At 39.3% G+C, this 20159-nt stretch overlaps 1 long non-coding RNA gene across 1 annotated transcript; it reads left to right on the top strand.

Annotated features, from left to right (window-relative positions):
• Positions 1-1427: 1427 nt before the first annotated feature.
• LOC113946300 lies at positions 1428-2718 on the top strand. Its single transcript, XR_003527384.1, has 3 exons — positions 1428-1503; positions 1635-1746; positions 2606-2718. It is a non-coding gene; the product is annotated as an uncharacterized LOC113946300 (long non-coding RNA).
• Positions 2719-20159: the final 17441 nt, after the last annotated feature.

The following is a 20159-nucleotide window of genomic DNA, read 5'->3' on the forward strand; positions in this document are numbered from 1 at the left end:
GAGAAGATGAACCCAGTCTTCAAACCTGGCTGAACAGCCTACAGCATCTCTAATACATTTTATGGGTTTTAATTAATCATTTGGTTTATGATAATTCCTTTTATTGGAATATGTTACAGAAGAGAAGGAAAAAAATTTCCCTCACAGGTTGCATTATGTTTTGAGATAGTAATTTCATGTTGCTTCCAGAAATACCCTCAGGTGCTTTTTTTATTCCCCTATGAAACTTTCCCTTGCCTGAAGTGCTGGGTTCTCCTCAGCCAAAGGAAAACAAACAGTAATGTTTTCCTGCTGGAAAACAGAAGCAGTTCATGAACTGGTTTTCTGTGAGTGAAACCTTTAAAAAAGAGTTGGCAGATGCTGACAGTGGTGTTAAGCAATCCCAGCTCCCGCTTCACATCATGCTTTCTCCCCTGGAGATATTAATTATGTGTGGGTTTATTGCTATAAAACACAAATGGACTACGGCTATAAATTGGCATTTTGAAGATAGGGAGAAAAAAAATCAAGAAAAAGAAAAAATTAAAGAACAGGAAAGAAAGCTCCAATATTGTTATTTTCAACAGCCACAGGAGATTTTCTGCTGAATTTCATTAAAATTCCTTCATTTTTCCTGTTGGCAGTCACTCAAGGACTATCTTGCTATAGGAGTAGAGGAAAGAATGTTATGTGTGTTCTTTTACCCAGCTAGTCACCTTTGTTCCCATGGTCCTTGCTTTACTGTGTTAGCACCTGACCTGTGGTATGAAAGTTACAGTAAAATACTGGTGCTGCGTTTATCAAGTTATTGGGCACGGATAATATTTTGCCTGGATTTTGGTAATCAAAGCCAGCTCTCCACCCACAGTAAATACAGCTGCAGATGGCATAGGAAGCTGCTATTTTCCGAAATGAATGAAGTTCATTTAGAAATTCTTTGAATTCAAATGCTTTCCCTCTCTGGATTTCCATGTGCTCTTTTTGTCCTCTGTCTTTTCTCTAGGTTGCATGCGAGTACCCACAGAGATGGTACTGCAGCGTCATGGACACAACCTGTGGGGTTTGCCTGACTCATGGGTGTGACCATGAGATTCTCAGAATTCTGGAGTACACAAGGACACAGAGGTCGGGGTTTCTGTGAATTTCTTTATTATGAATTACTACAAAAACTACTACTAGTAAAAACATAAAAATATATGCTACAAGTCATTGCAAAATTACTACTATGAAAACAAGTATATATATTACAGGAGTAAAGCAAATATAGATATATTAGAAGTTACTGCTGTATTCCAATGAGTGAAACAAATACATACTTGCAAACCTTTACCTGTGTGCATACCTATAAATATATTATGCAAGGTGTTACCAGTATGACACTGACCAAACTTCTCTTAAGAGTGGGTCTAATCAAATAAAGATGATCCACACTGCGAAGTCCAGAGTCAGCTCCAGACTCCATGCTGCATCCCCAGCAAGTGTCCGGTCTGCCCGGGAGACCTCTTGCAGAGAAGCTCATTTTGGGTTGGCAGCAAGTTACTTTTTACACCTTTAGGGCATAAATATCTGTGTGTAGGACATCTATTCCTGGGACAGTTGTTGTTTGACTCCTGTTTTCCTGGAAGGTCACAGTTTCTTTGTCCTACACCCATCAGGGTTTCTTTATTCTGCCCACTACTCCCCATCAAGGAAGTTTCGACTGAGTTTATCAGGGTCTGAGTTTATCAGGGATGTCTCGGAACTCTGACTGAAACACCTTCTTTGCTGGTATGTTTACTGGATTGTCTTTGTGAGGGCTGTGGTCAGGTGTCTTGGTGGTCAGAACTTGAAATTAAATCAGCCTTGTTCTGCAAGCCAGGAGAACTCTGCAAGGCCTTCTCAGGGACTAAGGAGTCTAGGCCATGTCTTACCAGGAATTAATGGTACCAGCCTGAGCTGGGACTAGACAAAAGTAAAACTGCGACAGCTTCACTCCAGTACATGCACCAAATGGGGGGATTGATTATGAGTCAGCCACTTGATACTTTAAATACCTGTAGCCTCCCTGAACCTACTGAGCAATCCTGTACAGCAACAGGCTCCTCAACAGTGACCTCCTCTTGGGGAGAGACACCTCTCAAGGTAACTTTTCAAGTCTGAGAAATCCCTGACCCAGGATCTCATATCTAGAACAAGGTAAGCAATATTTTGCATTAGGCCTAAGAGTTTACTGTATGCTAGCAGCATTTATATATCCATCTATAGCTTAATTAGAAGTGTAGTAAGTAGTAGAGTGTTTGACAGCTGTCTAAATTATCATTTTAACCATAATCTAAATAATTGTGAAGTCATCATCAAATCATTGTTACATCATTGTTTAATTACCATTCAATTGTTGCTTAATCACCATTTGATTGAAATTTCATTTTCATTCTGTCATCAACTAATTATCATTTCATCATGGTTTAATGATTAATAAGCCCCTTTTAGTTAACCCCACAATGAGGACTTCTCTTAACAATTCACCTGTGACAAGGTGACACTTAGTCTGCACTAGGGAGATGAAGTCACTTATAAAGCCTCCCCAGGAAGAAGATTAGAAGATTTCTTTGAATACATTTAACGTACATTTTATGACTCCTGCCAGGACCATCCTTCAGAGCAGCTCACCAGTCTGTGGAGACCATAGCCATGTCGAGCATGGTGTATTGTACAGATGGAGGACATCATCCAGAGCACACCAGGCCAAGCATACACTGTACCTAGGTAAACTTAGAGGAATATCTAGGGGCTGTCCAGAATGACAGAATGATGGAAAAATGAATTGAAAGAGTGTGCTGTGCTCATGGCCTTTTTCAATACCACTCTTCCAGCACTTTCTAAATCACACTAGTAGTTTGAACTGATTGTAATGTAAGCTATTAAACTGGTAATATAAACCTCTCATGAGTGCTAAGCATGGAGTTAGAAAGTGAATTAAAATTGACAAAGCAGCTGTGCTTTTTTAGTGCTTTTTTAAGATGCATTAAAAAGTTCATCTTACTGTAATGACCAGTCTCCGTCACACATACAAAGTGGCCTCTCCGGGTCAAAGAGTGGCCACTCTTTGCAGAACTGGGAAGGTGATACCATGTGAGGAGGCATCTCTTCCACCCTGGAGCAAATGGAAGAACCAGTTCTGGAGTTCTGAATACTCCCAGCTTCCCTTATGCCACCAGAGAAGGAGTGAGCTTCATGTCCTCCTGATTTCAATTTCTTGAGCTTCAGCCTGAAGGGGGGGAAGAGGAGTCAGACTACAGCCCTTTGTTGTTTTTCTTGTCTTAAACAAGGACACACCAAGGGTAGAATTTCATGTTACATGTAGGCAAACTGGAAACAGTGGTTTTTGTTCACATGATTCAACCGCAAGTGCTCTCTTTATGTCCCCACCCTTCATTAGTGTGTTATTTGTTCTGTGTTGCTCAGCAGCATTGCAGGGAACAGTTGCAGAATGACGGCATACTTGGGAGGAGGAGCAAATAAGGCAAAAGATATAAATGACTGCAAATGAAAGGACAGAGATAAAGGAAAGAAGCCAAATATGTACTTTAGATAAACTGTCTCCAACACAGATCTCATCATAGAACAGACCTTATCTCCTTTTTTAGAAAGTTAAGAGCACAGATTTTACAAGTTGCAAAACTTTTGTTTTTCCTTGTTTTTTTTAGCTAGCAGAAGCTTATCAAAGCTTGTTTTGCTTTGTTCAAGAGCAGCTTTTCAAGGCCATGTTTCAGTTTACTGAAAACATTACAAATCTGACATATTTTTACACCACCTGGGTGAGGTGTTCAAATGCAAGCAACAAGGAGGGGAAGGAGCATGGTTAGCAGGCTGTACCCCACTCGCAGGAGGTCTCCTGCCCCTCCAGGGAGCTCTGTGCCCAGTAGGTTCCTCCCCTGGACCTCCCTGTGACCCTTAGGCTTAGGGGTCATCAGGAAAGCCACAGCAGAAAAGAAGGGAAAAGAAAAAGCGTAAGTGAAGCAGTTGTATGGTGGCATTGATAGATGGCTACGAAGGAGCTACTCTTTAGGGCAGCTTTCAGAGGCACTCGAACATGGGGGAGAAACTAGCCCAAGGCCCCAACTGGCCTTCTACAGAGCAATTGCAGGCTGTCTCCTCACTGGTATCTACAGCAGTTGAGATCCATGATTTTCTAGGTTTTCTGGAAAGGGATGGCATCAATGACTTATGGAGAGGATGTTGCAATAACTCTTTCCTCTCTCCTGGCACAGAAAGCAAGCTCACAGGGCATAGACAGAAATCTGTAGGAGCCCAAAACCAGACCTCAGCAAAAGGAGGCTCAGTAAAGTTGAATCACAAACCTTGGAAAACAAGGCCGACAAACATCTCATGATTCAAGAAGTTTGGACCCTTGTCCTGAGACCTGCTGATGTGCAACCCGGAGATATAAACCTGGCTCCAAGCAGAATTAAGAAAGGACTTTTTGAGATGATTGTTAAAACCATGTCTAAACCCCTGTAATCCCTCTATCCCCCATGTAATCCTACTAGAAGAAAAATTAACTATTTGGAAATTGCAGTAAAAACTTGTGTAACTCCCCAATTAACATAGGTTGTCCCCTTCATTAACATCTCCAGCCCCAGATGCCTTTAAAATTGTGTTCTCTTGTTCAATAAAGCATTCCAGTTTCCCCATACTGGAATCGTGTCTAGCTTTTATTTTTCATTCCGCCACTGAAATCAGATAAAATATCTTAAAAAAAAAATACTCAAAAGACTTAGCTGGGAACTCAGAAAATATGAGCGTGTGTGAGACAAAATATGCAATGATTTATAAGCTGACCAAATCCACACACCACTTCAGAGAAATGCAAGCTACACATCCCTGACTGTGTTTCTGTTCCTGACTTTAAAGCATGAAGACACAGTGTTTTTCTTCTTTAGCATAATTTTAGAAATTTTTGAATGAATTTGGGTAACTTTCCTTTATAAAATATAAACTTAGATGACTATGGAACATAGAAGATCTCTGTCCAAAGGAATAATTTAAACATTATTAAAAAGAGATGACTCTTACAGGGTTTCTATCAACCCCATTCATGGTACTATGTATTAAATATTCTTGTTGTTGTAACTCCCTGTGGTGGAGCCCTGAAGCCTAATGCCAGCCAGTTGTAACACATTAAAATAAAATTGGCCAAAACACACGGTTTACAAATCAGTTGCATATGAAAGATTGATGGGCTTTTCCGTATGTTTTTATTGCAGTGACTACTTGAAAAACAGTCTTTGAAAGACATTCTTAGGAAAACTAGACTAAACCCATTATTTTATTGTTTATAAATATTTTTTTGAAACCTTGAAAAAAGCAGACTAAAACAGCTCCTCACGGTAAGAGTAATTTTGCATGGAAATCACAAGAACACTCTTTGAATTTCTCATTCAAGAGGTTTTCAGCCACAAGTAGAGTTACACAAAGGCAGTCACGTCTACTACATCAAATGTAAGGCATAGTAGCAATCACTGCAGCACTAAAGCAGTTTAGACTGCAACTGGAACATTACTCAAAAGGTGCCAGCACACTGTGTTTATACCTCTGTGTTTGGCCAGGCTTCCTGCCTCTTCCTGTAACACTCAATAAGGGAAGAACTGTTACGGTCATAAACAATAAAAGTATCATCAGCACTTGCAGATCTTGCAAGTTTGTTTTCTGTTAAAGAAGTGATTTAATTTTATCAATTTTTTTTCAGTCCCACATTTTTAGATATTTGAAAGTATTTGTCAATCTGGGTCAAACAGGATGCTAATTCCCTGATTTTCTGCAATAGATAAAAGTTAGTTCATATCTATGCTCAATTCTGGGTCCACATATGCAAAATGAATGTGACCTGTGTGAGGACTAGCAGCTGGGACCCATGAGCAGATGCTCCTTTTCATTCCTAAAATCATATTTCTCAATCATCCCCTATTCTGAAGAGATCGAAACAACCTGTACTACCTGAGTTTCATGCATCTCACCTTTGCTTGGCCTTTCATAATTTTTATTGTTTAGTTGATAATAGCTCTCCTTATGCTAAGATACCTGAAATATGTAAACCAAGTTTTACTGGTAGATTCATGGTATGCCCTTCTTTTCTTTGTCAGTGTTGTCAGCAGCTATAAAGAGCAAAAATGCATTCATCACGTTAGTCCACAATTTCTTCCTTGAGCTATAAATGCCAGTTCTATGTCCATGGGCTAGATTATTTTTATCTATATATATATTACCTTACATTTATCTACATGAAATTTATCTACCACCTTTTGGCATACTTCCTCAGTCTTGTGAGATGGAGTTTCTTGTCGTAGTCTCTGTTTTCTTTGACTTCTAACCCAGATCATAGTCTACTTTCATATATAATCTCGTTCCCTCATCCTCCAAAGTAGGTGCCTCCAGTCTCCCTGTTTTTGGAGGCTCCCATAGTACAGCTAGTCCATGAGCTCCTTCCCACTGGCTATCATTCCCAGTCTCTCCACTAACCTCCTCCTTCCAACAACTCCTTCAACACACCCTCTCTGTATTCTCACCTGTTTCCAGTTTCCTCTTCTCTAGTTCTTAAGTACATTTACTTGTCTCCCACTCCCTGTCAAACTCTCCCTACATTGTTTCTTTCTTCCTACAAAAGTGGCTAATACCTGTCTCCCTGTTTAGACAACCTCTGTCTTTCAAAATTTTCTTCTCTTTATCAGGTTCTCTTTCCTACCCCCTTTTGCTATTTTCTGTTATTCCTTCAAACTGCTCACTGGAATATGAACTACTTGGTCCTGATCTAACCTTAACGGGAGTTAGTTCACTTCTAAGTCTTAGGCTCCGTGCCCAGTCTGCCCCAGGTCTCCTACTGCACAGCCACATCCCTCAACCTCTTTGAGACACGCCACATACTCCTTTCCTCCACTCCTTTCCCTCTGGCCCAGGTGTAGTCCCCCGTGCACTCATGCAGATTGATTACTGATGCCCACTTGCCAGCTGTAGGATGGGCACAGACAGCCAAGAAGAGAAGTTTCCCTCTCTCAATAGTAGTGTTGATTGTTGAGTAGTAAAGTAAATACAGGAAATGCCCACTTTTCTTCCTAGACTGAAGGGTCCTATTGTTCTGCAGACTTGTTCTGCCTCCTCGGCACTAACAGCCACGAAGCAATGAAGCATGTTCAGTGAAGGCTGAAATATTCAGTACTGTAGGTTGCTAAACCTTAAAAGACTCTCCTAAACATTGTATTGGGGAATTTTCCATTTTCTATAAAAGCAGGAATTCGACATTTAACATCTGGCATCATCTCACCATATTTCTCAAATGCATTTCATAAATGAGCTGTCAACACTGAATATTTTATAGTATTTTAGTTTCAAAGTCTCTAATTTCTCCTAATGATGAAAGCAAGTGGAGTTGGGTTAAGTGAATCAGAAAAGGACAATGGGAACCCAAACCTGATGTATAAAAGAAGAGGGGAAAAGGAGTATTTGAACTTGTAAAGAATTGAGGATATGAGTGGAGAAATTGCCATCTGTGCCTAGCTTTCTCAGAAAAGCAATATAAAACATAGAAGAGAAATAAGCAAGAATCGACAGAAACAAAAAATTTTGTAAAGAAGTTACAGAAAAAGGTATTTTAAAAAAAAAAAGAAAAAAAGAAAAAAAGCCAAGATGAAACATTTAAAATTTCATAAAAAGTAGTAGCATATAAAAATAAAAGCTAGGTTACAGTGGAAAAAAAAACAGAAGAGAAAGAAGTTGACTACAAAAGGAACACTGATGATTCTGGAGTATTTCGAAGTATTACCATAAAGCTGCAACTTTCTGAGAAGCCACCAAAGGACAAAGCACAAAGTGAAGCATGTGCTTTAGTGGTTAGATGACCCAATTAAAGATGGAAATTCTCCTGATTTAGTAAGTAGGAGATATACTTTTATAAATCATTATCTTAAATATGACTAGTAGTCTACCCATTTTAATAACATAGCTGTGATTCTTTGATTCTTGATTCTACTTTCTGTTGAAGAAAACTTGTTGGGGCATTTTTCTTACACATAGTGCTAAGCAAGCCAATATTTTTCTATAAGTGCTCACTTCACAAGGTGTTTACTAAAAAGGTTTCACAAGGTGAAATGCTTTGTGAAGTGTTGCAGATCAGATTCGTTGTTCATTTTGGGTAGGTCAGTCTTAAATAAACAGCTGAGCCAACTTCAACTAGAAATAGTTTCTTACTTAATTTTACAAGAAATCTCTGTGAAGGATGGCATCACTTAGTCTGAACTCAGGAAGACAGTAAAGGTCTGCTCAAAAATATTCAAAAGTTCTTCCTTTGTCTACCAGTGAGCATAAGGTCAGAGTTCCATAATTAAAACATAAACTATACAATCATTTTAATCTAGAATTTTTTTCCACAAGTACATAAAACTGCATTATACCTAGTTTTCAGCAATTAAATGTGAACATTTTTGTGTAATATAAAATCCAGCTGTTCAACAGGGAGGGATTTTGTCCAGGCCATAATAGGCACTACTTAAATCATGCAGTGACATTGCAGGTATTCAACTAGTTTTGGATAAACCTTGAAACCTGTGCCTGAAGTGACTGTCATCATCCCAACCCTTATACATCCTTTTCCTTCCCCACCTAATCCTTTTCCTCTCTCTTTCATGCCTTAGAGTTTATTAACCCATGCATAACTTAGAAATATGTTTAAGTCCTTAAGAAATTGGAAACAGTCATTTTCACTGTATGAGTGTATCAAATTATGAGATTGTCTTGATGTTTCTGGAGATAGTGTTGGCTCTACCTCTTCACACTTCTCTTCCTCATTTCCAGGCAATTGGAAAAGTGTAAAACAATGAAGGGATGTGATGAAGATTCTTGTTTTATCTCCTTCTTCCATGTGTGGCAGAGAAAAGGAGAAGAAGCTGCCAAACTGTCTTCCTCTGTTTTCAAGTTCTACATAGTTTTAGATTAGAACAATAGCATTTGACTTGAGAGCAATTCCCTAGCTGCCTACAAAATTACCATTATACCTAAATATTTCCCTAACTCTCACAACATTTACATCCCTTACAGGTAATTTTTTTAGTCCTCTTAAAGCTTCAGAATTGGAAAGTGGCTCAGTGCTTCTTGTTTTCTCATGCTCTGCATCTCTGCAGGGACCTGGAGGTGTCCCCAAGATGCGAGCTGAGTAGCACTCCCAGGCACATCTTTGCTGCTTCATGATGTGCATCAGCTCACTCTTTCCTATAACCTGCTTCAGTCCTGTGAGGGAAACAGAGGCTTCCTGAGAAATCCCACATCTAATTGGTGAGAATATTTGCACCTCCTAGTAGGTATGTGTATACACACCTTACGAAGCTGAGCCAAAATCTCTGCTGTGCCTTGATAGCCCAATACTGACAAAACTGACGACACCTAGACTGGCTAACAAGGTCATCATATCCATTATGAAGTCTACAAGGGATGAACTTGCTGTACATGAGAGAGTCACATTACACTTTGTGTTGCTCCACATGTATGCTAGTGTAAGCAATGGTGTAGAGATCGAGAGTGGGTCTGCATTAGCAGTGTAGCACACAGTACAAATTATTTTTAGACGAAAAAACTTTTCAGCATCCATGTTTGGGAGTTACCGCTTTTTCCAACTGAAAGAGCCTTATGTTGCAGGTTTCAAGGCTGCAACATTTTTTGCCATGTTCTGCCTATTTGTCCTGCCCCTTTCTCTTTTCTACCATAAGAAAATTCACAACAAAATTGAGAACTACTCCATAGACCTTCATCCCTGTGATGTTCACTCAACTCCTGCTCAGTCTTTGGCTAAAACACAGCTAATAGTAAGGCCTGATGTGTGATGGGAACAATGCCACTGGGTCAAACCAAGGACAACACGTAGGCAGGACACAGTGGCCAGTAAGGGCTAAAGGTCATTATGCAGCCACAGTCACCTGCAGAGCTTGTGCCTCTGTCATGAACCACTTTCATTTATGAGCATGTTTGTAGGTTGCCTGTCTCCAAAGGAATTTCTGAAGACCATCAGATAAGCTTTCAAACAAAGACTTTTACCTGAAATTCCTCCATATATAAAACAGAATGAAAAATAGAGAAAATAGGCATGTATTGAATTTTTTCAGAAGTTTCTGGGTTTTTTTGAAATCTGTTGATGCATGTCAAAAGGATTTTTAGAGTCTGATAAGCCATATCAGCTGAAGATACGGCCATGCCCTTATTTCTTTGCACAGCAATTACACTCTTTGTTGCATCAGTAGAGAAAGTAACAAAGAGAAAATTTCAGTAAGAACCACAAATCACAATAATAACACCCATGTGTTTCTTGCAGGCTGGTAATGAACCAGGAGTCAGGTCATGATGCAGCCTGTTTAAAAATGGAGCAGGAAGGGAGTAATTTGGTTTAATATGAAAAATATCAGTAAGTAATAAAACTCCTGATGTCCTCTTCATTGCCTGCCAAGAGCTTAGTACATGTTAAGCAACACACAAAGAGCACGAAAAGAGTTGCTTGTTTGTACTCCTTCAACAAGAGGAATTTAGTAAAAAACCATTATCGATTCAGTTCCAAGAAAATGAAAATTTTGGCGTAAAAAACAAACAAACCCAAAGCAAGACAAGTAAAATCCTTTTCCAAAAAGGTGGAGGAAATCTCGTCATCCCTAGTTTGCTTCCACAGCCAGAGGATGTACTAGTCTGATATTTTAATAGGTTTGAACAAGGTGCTGTGTATGAAATTACTGCTGCAATATCAAAACTTTCATTTGGCTTGCACACACAGCAGAAATAACAAGTCCAAATCTGTAAGTGAGGATCTCAAGACACCGTATCTTGACTGACTTGGGCTTCCCCAGTTAGCTGCTGAAATGAGCTATCTGAAATGAGTCACTGATCTGACTCGAGTTTACTACTTGAGTTCAGCAAGATAAATGAAAGTTGGAGGAATAGTCTGGAAACAAAAGTTAGAAATAATAAATAATTTATGATCATCTCTTTATACTTCACTGTTTAAAACATTTACAGGGGTAATGGTGAAAACCTGTGTATTAACCACGTGAACCATGAGACTATATTGTGTAAGTGATAACATCGTCTCGTCTGAAATAACATCTGCCTTTAAGTATATCCCTGTACATAGCTATGAATTTTAAGTTTTCGTCTTTTTGAATTTGTTTCTACATTTTGAAAAGAAATTTCTATTAACACAGAGCTATTACAAATTGCAATATAAAAGAACAAATTATAATATGAATTTTTGCTTATACAGGACAAGCTTGTGAAGCATTCAGCGACTATTTTTCTTGTTGAGTCTAAAAATTTGAAGACATTCATCCCAATAGACTTTTTTTTTTAAAACTTGAAAGACCACTGATCTGCTCGTCAGAACCAGAGCCTAATTGTTGTGAATGTCATCACTTTCTTCTACATTTTACATTGTTTTCACCTTTCACCCTTTTAATGTGATACGCCATACTTGAAATCCTACTTCAGTTCAAGTTCATTGCCTGCAGTGCACCACCATGAAGGTTTGTTAAGTATTCATCTAAAAACATCTTAGTCTAGAAAGAAAGATAGTAAAATGTTATGCAAGAAGGTTTAGATTGCTGGTATTCCCAAGAGGAAATGTCAGGTGTGATCAGTTCTCAAGCCTCCTAGAATGCAGAGTACATGGTTTCTATCTACCTTTGTTTTAAAATCAGACAGAAGGGCAGCTTGGGACCTTTCTTAGCTAGAAAAACCCTTTTGGAAAGTGTTCAGGCATCTTCAAGTACCCTCCATAAAAATGTGCTATATTTCTAGACAGCTTGAGCTCAGGCTGACTTCAAAGTGCTTATAAGATGCCAGGATGGTGTTGGCATCTCCTCTGAGTCTGATGCATTCCCAAGAGCTGTCAGCCAGGCACAGAACAAACTCAGTTAACTGCTGCCACAGCTGAACTCCCGTGCATTTAGCGCAGTAGTTCTGTGTAAGCCTTTACTGGCTGAGCCACAAATGTCATTTTTTCCGAGAACAAAACTATTCCAATAACTTTCAAGCACTCTGAGTTTCAGTCCATCAGTTGATTTAAGCATTGCAAAGTAAACTCTCTCTCTCTCTAATTAAATATATTTTTAACAAAAACTTATGATACACAAACAGAAACTATAGCAATAATACAGGGTTTTATATATAGTTTACATATTGAACTATTTCTTTAAATGCAGTCTGAGAAAGATTTACAGGGAAAAACTCTTATCAGATAATTTAAAGCATTTAAAAAAAAAAAAAAAGCACTACAACTGCCCCATTGTCCTGATTTTGGCTGGAATAGAGAAAATTTTCTTCCTAGTAGCTGGTACAGTGCTGTGGCCTGGATTCAGTATGAGAATAATGTTGATAACTCACTGATGTCTCAGTTGTTGCTTAGCAGTGATCACCCTAAGTCAAGGACTTTTCATTGTCTCATGTTCTGCCAGTGAGCAGGTGCACAGAAGGATGGAAAGATGGAGGAGAGCATGGCCAGAACAGCTGACCCAAAGCGGCCAAAGGGATTTCCCTTACCACAGAACGTTATGTTCAATTACGTGAACTGGGGGGAGTTGGCTGGGAGGGGATGGTGCATGCTCAGGAATGGACTGGGCATCAGTCAGTGGATGCTGGGCAGTTTTATTCTGCATCACTTGTTTCTCTTGGGGTTTATTCCTCTCTCCTCTATCGCTTTCTCTCCTTTTCAGTATTGTTATTATTATTATCATCATCCCTAGAAGTATTAGCATTATATTAGTATTATTATATTATTAGTAGTAATAGTATTATTATATCTCTCCTTTTCAGTATTATTACCATCATCATTATTATTAAACTGTTCTTATCTCAGCCCATGAGTTTTTACTTTTTTACAGTTCTTCTCCACATCCCACTGGGGGCGGAGTGGGCGAGTGAGCAATTGCCTGCGTGACACTCAACTGCCAGCTGGGGTTAAAAACCACAAAACCCATTTATTCCATTTCCTGTGACACCGTGTTTCAAACTTATTTAGGAGTTTTCTTGCTAAAGACTAAAAGCAATTCAAGGTGATGACTAGACTCCCTTTAATTACACAGGGGAGAGAGAATCTCTGAAAGAGCACAGGCAGGCAGCCTTCTGGCATCTGGTAATCTCAAACAGTAATCTCAAGCAGTGGAAGTACAACATGTACTTCAGCATTTGCAGGGATTCTGTTTTCACCTCCACTCCTGTGAATCCAGGTGAACTGAAGAACTCACAAAACTCCTTTGAAACCCCACTGAATATTAGCAGGGAATTGCATGGGGCACTTCACTTTTCGTTTTGCAACGCTCCATCTCATTTATTTTCTCTCATCTCTTAAGTGCATTTAATACTTCATCTGACATCTTCTGACTTCATCCAAAGATTCAGGGTTCTCCTTCCGAAAGCATCATTCAGCAAAAAGAAGCCGTTGCTGCTCTGGTTTGCCCATGGATTCCCTAGAGCCTGCATATGTGGCTTTTGCTCACAGAAGCCCCCACTGAAGAAGAGGATGAAGGACAACTGCTTAAATGCTGTGTTCAGCTGTTTTCCCCTTTTATAGCTGATCTTTAAACACTCTTTTCTATTCTCCTAGCTATGTTTTTAGTTTCTCCCCCAGACATTGTTCAGGGTGCAGATTTGAAGTTTCTGGTTGGACAGCATGTGCTTGAAGTTCTCTGATTATTCATCCTTGGAGCTCTTCCATCCACTTTCACAATCCTGGTTCTGCAGTGTATGAACTACACAGGAAAATACATTCACAGTGCATATGGTGGGGAGTGCTTGGTGCTTAGGAGTCCGTATGAGCTCTCTTCTGTTCTGCCTCCAGTTCCAGCAGGGTATGCTTGCAAGGTCATCATATCATCCCCCTCCACCTCCTGTCAACATACCATGCTTTCAAAGCCATGTCTGCTGAATGTCCCTGAGGTCACCATGTCTCTGACTCCTGCCAGCTGTTCACCCCAAGCCTGGAAGCCCTACTGAAAGGAGGACTCTGGGATGGAATCTTGTCCCTTTCTGTAGTTCTTGTATTTTATTAATTTTTGGCAGATCTTGAGCACAGGAAGACTACTTTCTGCCATTCTACAGTTCTGTGTCGTATATTTTGCCTCTTCTTCAGAAGAGAGAGCTGAGACAGAGAGCTGGGACTCTTAGCAGAGCTATGCAGTACAATGTAGTAAACACCACAGTCATGCTTTCAACTGTATGGTCATATAAACAGTATGTGGAAACTGTCACACAAGCAACAATGCATAGAATTTATGGAGCTCAGACTGTCCAAAAGTAACACAGAAGCTATGCAGGTAACAAGGTGGAGACAACACCTGTTTGGAAAGGTCAGTCATCAGCCTTAGGAGTGTTTGATGTCTACAGGCCACTGCACAGATTTTCTTAGACAAACATAGAGTAAGTATCCCTTCTCTGATATATCTCCCTGCCAGGTTTCAGCTCTATAAAAACAGAAGATAGTAAGTCAGGTCAACACTGCTGCCTGAAGTCATTGGTTCCTGCAATCCATACCCTCTCCATCACTTGCAGGAAATATAGCTCTTAGGATGCCAAATCCTATTGGGTTAAGTAAGACTGTTTGTTCTGCGTTTTCTTCGTTTTGCAGCCAGTTCCTGGTGACTCTAGTAACAGTTTCAGTGCTGCAGGCATTCTAGTTTTCTGCTTTTTGTTAAAGAAAATACTACTAGATGACCACCTGTGTTTTTGTTCCTGTTGTTCCACAACACAGTATTGTATGGCAGTCCAACTTCACAGCCTTGCAAAAGATGTTGTCTTGCTTTGATGCAATTTTCTATGAGCCCACTGCATCAAAGTAGTGATCAGTAGTAGTGACCAGTTTTAAGCTTGCTTTTCTGCACACTGTTCAAACACAACCATCACACTTCAGCTAATTGTTAAGAATTTATTTAGCAGATATGCAGCATATAATTAAATCTGGAATATACAGATTCATCTATAATCCACAGCCACAATTAATCTATAGTTCAAGAATAAATTTCATAAACTATCAAATAAAACTCACTGAAAGAGGATTTGGAACTGTGAGTAAAAACAGTTTCCTACACAAAGCGCTCTGCGGTCAGGAAATGACTTTATTTGCAAAACAAGAAGTGCATCAAAGATATCTGAGTCCTCCATCAATCTCTCCTCCAGATAGAGACAACCCACAGGATGCTGAGTTTTGGTTAACCAAGTGGGTCAAAAAATCAGCACAAGGGAGAGATTGTACAGGACATTTCTGAAGTTTCAAGAGATAAAGTGATCTTAAGTCACACCAAACTGGAAAGGGAAATGGAACTGGTAACCCCAAGGTAACATGGCGGCTCAGACACTACCATCATTCTGTGCTGCATATTCCCTTGGGGATGGGATGAGTTTCTTTCTGCAAAGAGTTTTTGTAATGTATCATTTTGTAAGGTAATGATATTACAGCAATGGGACCAAATAAGCCGCAGGAAAAAAAGGTTTTGTTGAAACACAAATTGTCTTGTGTAGCATGGCAACTGAGAGCACATTATAGCCCTTAGCAATTCAAGTTTCCTCAGCAATGTATGCTGACTCTTGTGAGAAAAACTACAATTTATGAAAATTATTTTAAACCTACCTTCCAATCATGTTTGTCTTCTCCTTGCCTCCCATTATGCATTGGTTTTATGAAGACTATGCGATCATTTTGCATTGGTTTTATGAAGACAGCCATAGCTTAACTTCCCTCTAGTCCTGAGGTCTCAGTACCCTAGAACCTGCCCCAGCTACAGACCTCAGCCATGCTTTCAACCCACGTCAGGAAGGCACCTCAGTACACAGTAAGGACCCCTAATCCCTTGTTTTCTTTGCAAATTAAACCTCACTTTGAGAGCTAAAGTGTTATTTCTTCCTTTATTCAGATTCACAGTGTAAATGCCTAGAAATTCAGAACTAAAGTCACAGCATGTGCCTCCTTTGCGTCTAGAGAGAGGCTGAAAAAGTTAATTAAGAGTTCAAGTAGTTGGCCAAATTATGGTTATTGTACCATATGAAGTAGTTCATGCTTTCACCCTTAGAGTGAGTAAATTGATGGAGACTGAGCACCAGGTCATAAAGTTTTAATTGCTTGTGAGATTGAACTCATATCAGCAATATCATGGGCTTGTTCTGTGCATTTTAATAGCATAGCTGCAAGGTTATATGCTATAATGACAATTTAAACAAAGTAATGAGTTTATAATTAAAGGAAAACAGAGAGTAAATCTGAGCTGACAGAAGGTGAGCTTTGTGTGAGCTATGCAGACTGCAGCTCTGGGCTATCTGGTGCACTACTTGGGATTTAAAACACTGCAGTTTATGTTAAATCTTTCCTTTAACATGGTTTCTGTGACACTTGTGGGTCACCCTGTCCAATCTCTCTGAAAGACCATGGGTTTCCTGAATCCTTTACTTGTTAGTGTACTTCTAATTTTAGAAAGATGAGTTGAGTCATGTAGTTTTGTTTTCACTGTGCAGATGGACAAAAACTTGATTAACAGCTGCCATGTGTTTGCTTGCAGTGATGATCTTAGCAAAGGACCTGGTCAGCAGCTGTCATTGCTTGGAAGTGACAGTTTTATCTGAGCAGATGTCATGGGTATATCTGGTGTAATTCTCACTGTTCTTGTATTTATCAGTTGTTCATACCTCAGTATGGTAGGCTGTCTTTAGTCTGCCTTTCCCCATTCACAAGTGACAAAATTCGTTTGATCCAATTAGCTGCATATTCTTGTTATAATGACTTTGATGATGAGAAATCACCGAGGAATATAAATTCAATTTTATATATATATTTACACCTTGCAGATCTCATTCTCAGTTTGTGATGTGGAGGAGAACTTTACTGTCTTCCACCAGGTCTGATTTAGCTCCTAGCCAAGAGTCAGAGGACATCCTATCAGCTTAAAAATACTCACAAAAATGTCAAATGTTTGACTAACATTAACTAATGCAAGGATTGCTTTGTCACAAGCAGAACAGGATCTATATCTTCACTTCATTGTTTATTTCTTGTGTGACAGGTCTAACTTCTAGCTAATAATACCAGTCTGTGGCTGGCCCTTTAAAATCAGTTAATGACCAAATTCATTACAAAAGCCCTTTCATTAAAATGCCATGTGGTCAAACTTGTGCAATCCAGATATTGAAGCACACAGGCAGCATGATGTCTCACTTCTGTGGCTCCTAAAAATGATTGCTCTGTTTGTGAAGGAGCCAAAACAGAAGAGAAATCACTGTCCGCATGATAATCCCTTCTTTATGCTTCATCATTTACTACTTGTATCCTTTAGGAAGGCCAAACAGGAAACTAAACAAGCAGTGTCTCTAAGTAGCCCCAGAAGACTGCAGAACATAATTTGTTGTGTTATGATTAACAGGAAGCAGCACATTGTGTTGTCTTAACCTCATTCTCCTACTTTTCCACTAAATAACTGAGCTAGACCCTGTTTTAGGCACAGACTTATGGCATTAATATTTAATGTAGATTTGAAACCTTTTCATATCCATTCTCCGCAGCACTGCTTTCCCACTTTCCTTTATGTTGATATGTACAAATAGGGCATTATCTGATCTCATGTTGATTCTCTATCTGTTTCTATTAAAACTTATTTTTTTCCAGAAGCCACTGATTAAAGTGAAATCATTGATCTGCATTTGTTCTGCATAGTAAATTTAAAAATTGTCACTTGCTAGAGCCAACGGGTCAGAAGAACAGACATACAATGCCATAAGACCCCTGTCTCTGACTATGACCAGCTGCAGGTACTTGTAAAAATAGTAGTGGAACAAGGCTAATAAGAGTTTGTCTGTATTTATTATACTCTTCTATTTTCCAGTAATAACATTACAGGCACCCCGTTAGCAAAAGGTCATGCCCATATTCAGTAGTTACTAATTAACTTTCCCTTCATTGATCTGTCTAGTCCCTTTTTAAACTTCTTATCTTCCCTGCCTCCACATCCCATGGAAATGACTTGCACATTAATCATTTTAACACTGGCCACACTCTGTGATTAAGAAGGAAGACTGCTGCTTTTTCTTAATCTGCCACTCAGTAACAGCGAGGCACCCTTTGCTCTGATTATGTGAGAAAGCATGAACATCTCTTTTCTTGTTCACTTTCTCCATTACTGTTCATGACTCAGAGGATCCTGTCTGCATTTCCAAGCTGAAGAGCCTTCTAGCAAAGCCACTCCACACCACCAATCATCTGTGACACCCTCCTCTATGCTGTATTTTTTTGGTCATGGGAGCACAAGGACTATGTGCTCTTTCCGAGGCACTGATGTGCTTCTTTTGATGCAACCACTTATCTTTACACTATGTACCTAACACTACATTGAATTTGGACCCTTTTAGTGCCATTCTCTATTCCTTTCCTAACAATACCAGAGAGCTCATCTGACAGACTGCTGCTCATCACTGAGCTGTTGCTTTCAGAGAACTAGTTGTAGTGATATCCATGTGCCTTTCCTGAACACAAACAGCTAATGAAGAGCCAGCTGTTGGTACAGCTAATACTGTTCTTCCATGGGAATAAAAAGGCTTTGTATTTTCCTACACGAAATTTAAATCTCTCATTTATCAGACAGTTCTGTGAGAAGATTTAATAAAACCCTTCCACAGCCCTTACAGTATGTTTTAATGGATTTGACTAGCTTAAATAATTCTGAAGCACACATGAAGTCTGTCACCTTGCCTTTTTGAGAGCAACAAACTTGAAGTCCCAGATCCCAGCACAGATGTTAGTAGGATCCCCTTGAGAGCTCTCCTGGTAGGTCAGCAGCATCAGTGACCTGAATCTGCATAAGTCAGGCAGTATGAAATACCATCCTTTTTTGCTTAACAGCACTCAGATAAAATTGCAGGCTGAACTACTGCTATCAATAGTCAGTGGAAAGAGGATGCCACTCTCTTCTCTCCCTTGTAGGAATCATTCAAGAAGAAAAGTGGTTCCAGGTTAGAAGTGACAGAACTTTGCAGCTTTTCTCATGTTCATATGGAGATCAATCCTGTTACACTACAGATGATGGAGAAAATTCTTGCTAGGCACAAGAAAAAAATGAAATAATATGCAACTAAGAAGTATGATGTAAAACACATTCCCATGGCATTTCTGCAGCTCAGTGATCAACATGATAATCAATCCATTCTCATGTGAATTGCATTCATCCTGCAGCTGACTCATATAAAAGTGCCAAATTTGATGTCGCAAAAAGCACCAGTTTCTCACTGTGACGCTCTGAAGCTATTCATGGTCTGTGCTAATGTTCAAGCTATTCCAATCTATGAATGAAGAGCCCAAAGGGTTGTGAAAATATTCCTATTTCTTATTGCCTTATCAGTAGAGACTGAGAGGAAATCCAAAAATATCTATGGCAAGCCACACAATATATTCTTGAATAATATCTTGAACTTGGATATGAACAGGAAGAACAACTACCACAGAATTATCTGAATTAGGTCAAAGTGCCTGTGGAATCTCACTCCAAAATCCAAAGGATTTATGAGGAAACAAAAAAAATCGTTTTGGTGAAGATATCAAAGCACTGGATATTTCTTTTCTTAGCACATTATGTTGAAGATCAAATCTTCCTGAGTTTTTTACCAGGAACCAAAACAACATTCTAGTTCCTGAAGAACAGCCAAAATTGCAGGGGTGAGAGAGATTCAATCTCATGCTTCACTTGCTCTGGGACAAAGAATTCAGCTCGGCTCTCCCATGTCCCAGGCAAAGGTTCTTCCTGGAAATTATTATAGCCAAAATTAATTAACTTCTAAAAGAAGTTTAGGTTTTAATAAATTGGTGTTTTCCAGTGATTAAAGTCTTCCATCAGATGGAAGGAAAACTTTCCTTCTTTTTAATAAAGTTACCTAATCAAGTAATTTCCTGTTTTGCTTTTATTTTTAAAGCACTTGCAGTCAGAACAGTTTTGAGTCCAACCATACCAACTTACTCATTGGGATGCATACATAGCCAAAAATTATCCTAGCTGCTTAAGCACTGACACCAGCTTCTTGTGCCTTTGCGGAGCCTGTTAAACCCAAAAGGTACTCTCTGTGTTTTTGTCATTTGTTTCATTTGACAGTGACATACAAAAGAGAAAAAAAAACATACTGAGGGCTGATCTGCTCCTTTCAATAGGGTTTATCAG

Source organism: Corapipo altera, unplaced genomic scaffold (genome assembly GCF_003945725.1).
Source record: "Corapipo altera isolate COAL_440 unplaced genomic scaffold, ASM394572v1 0, whole genome shotgun sequence".
In the NCBI taxonomy this organism is placed as follows: Eukaryota; Metazoa; Chordata; class Aves; order Passeriformes; family Pipridae; genus Corapipo; species Corapipo altera.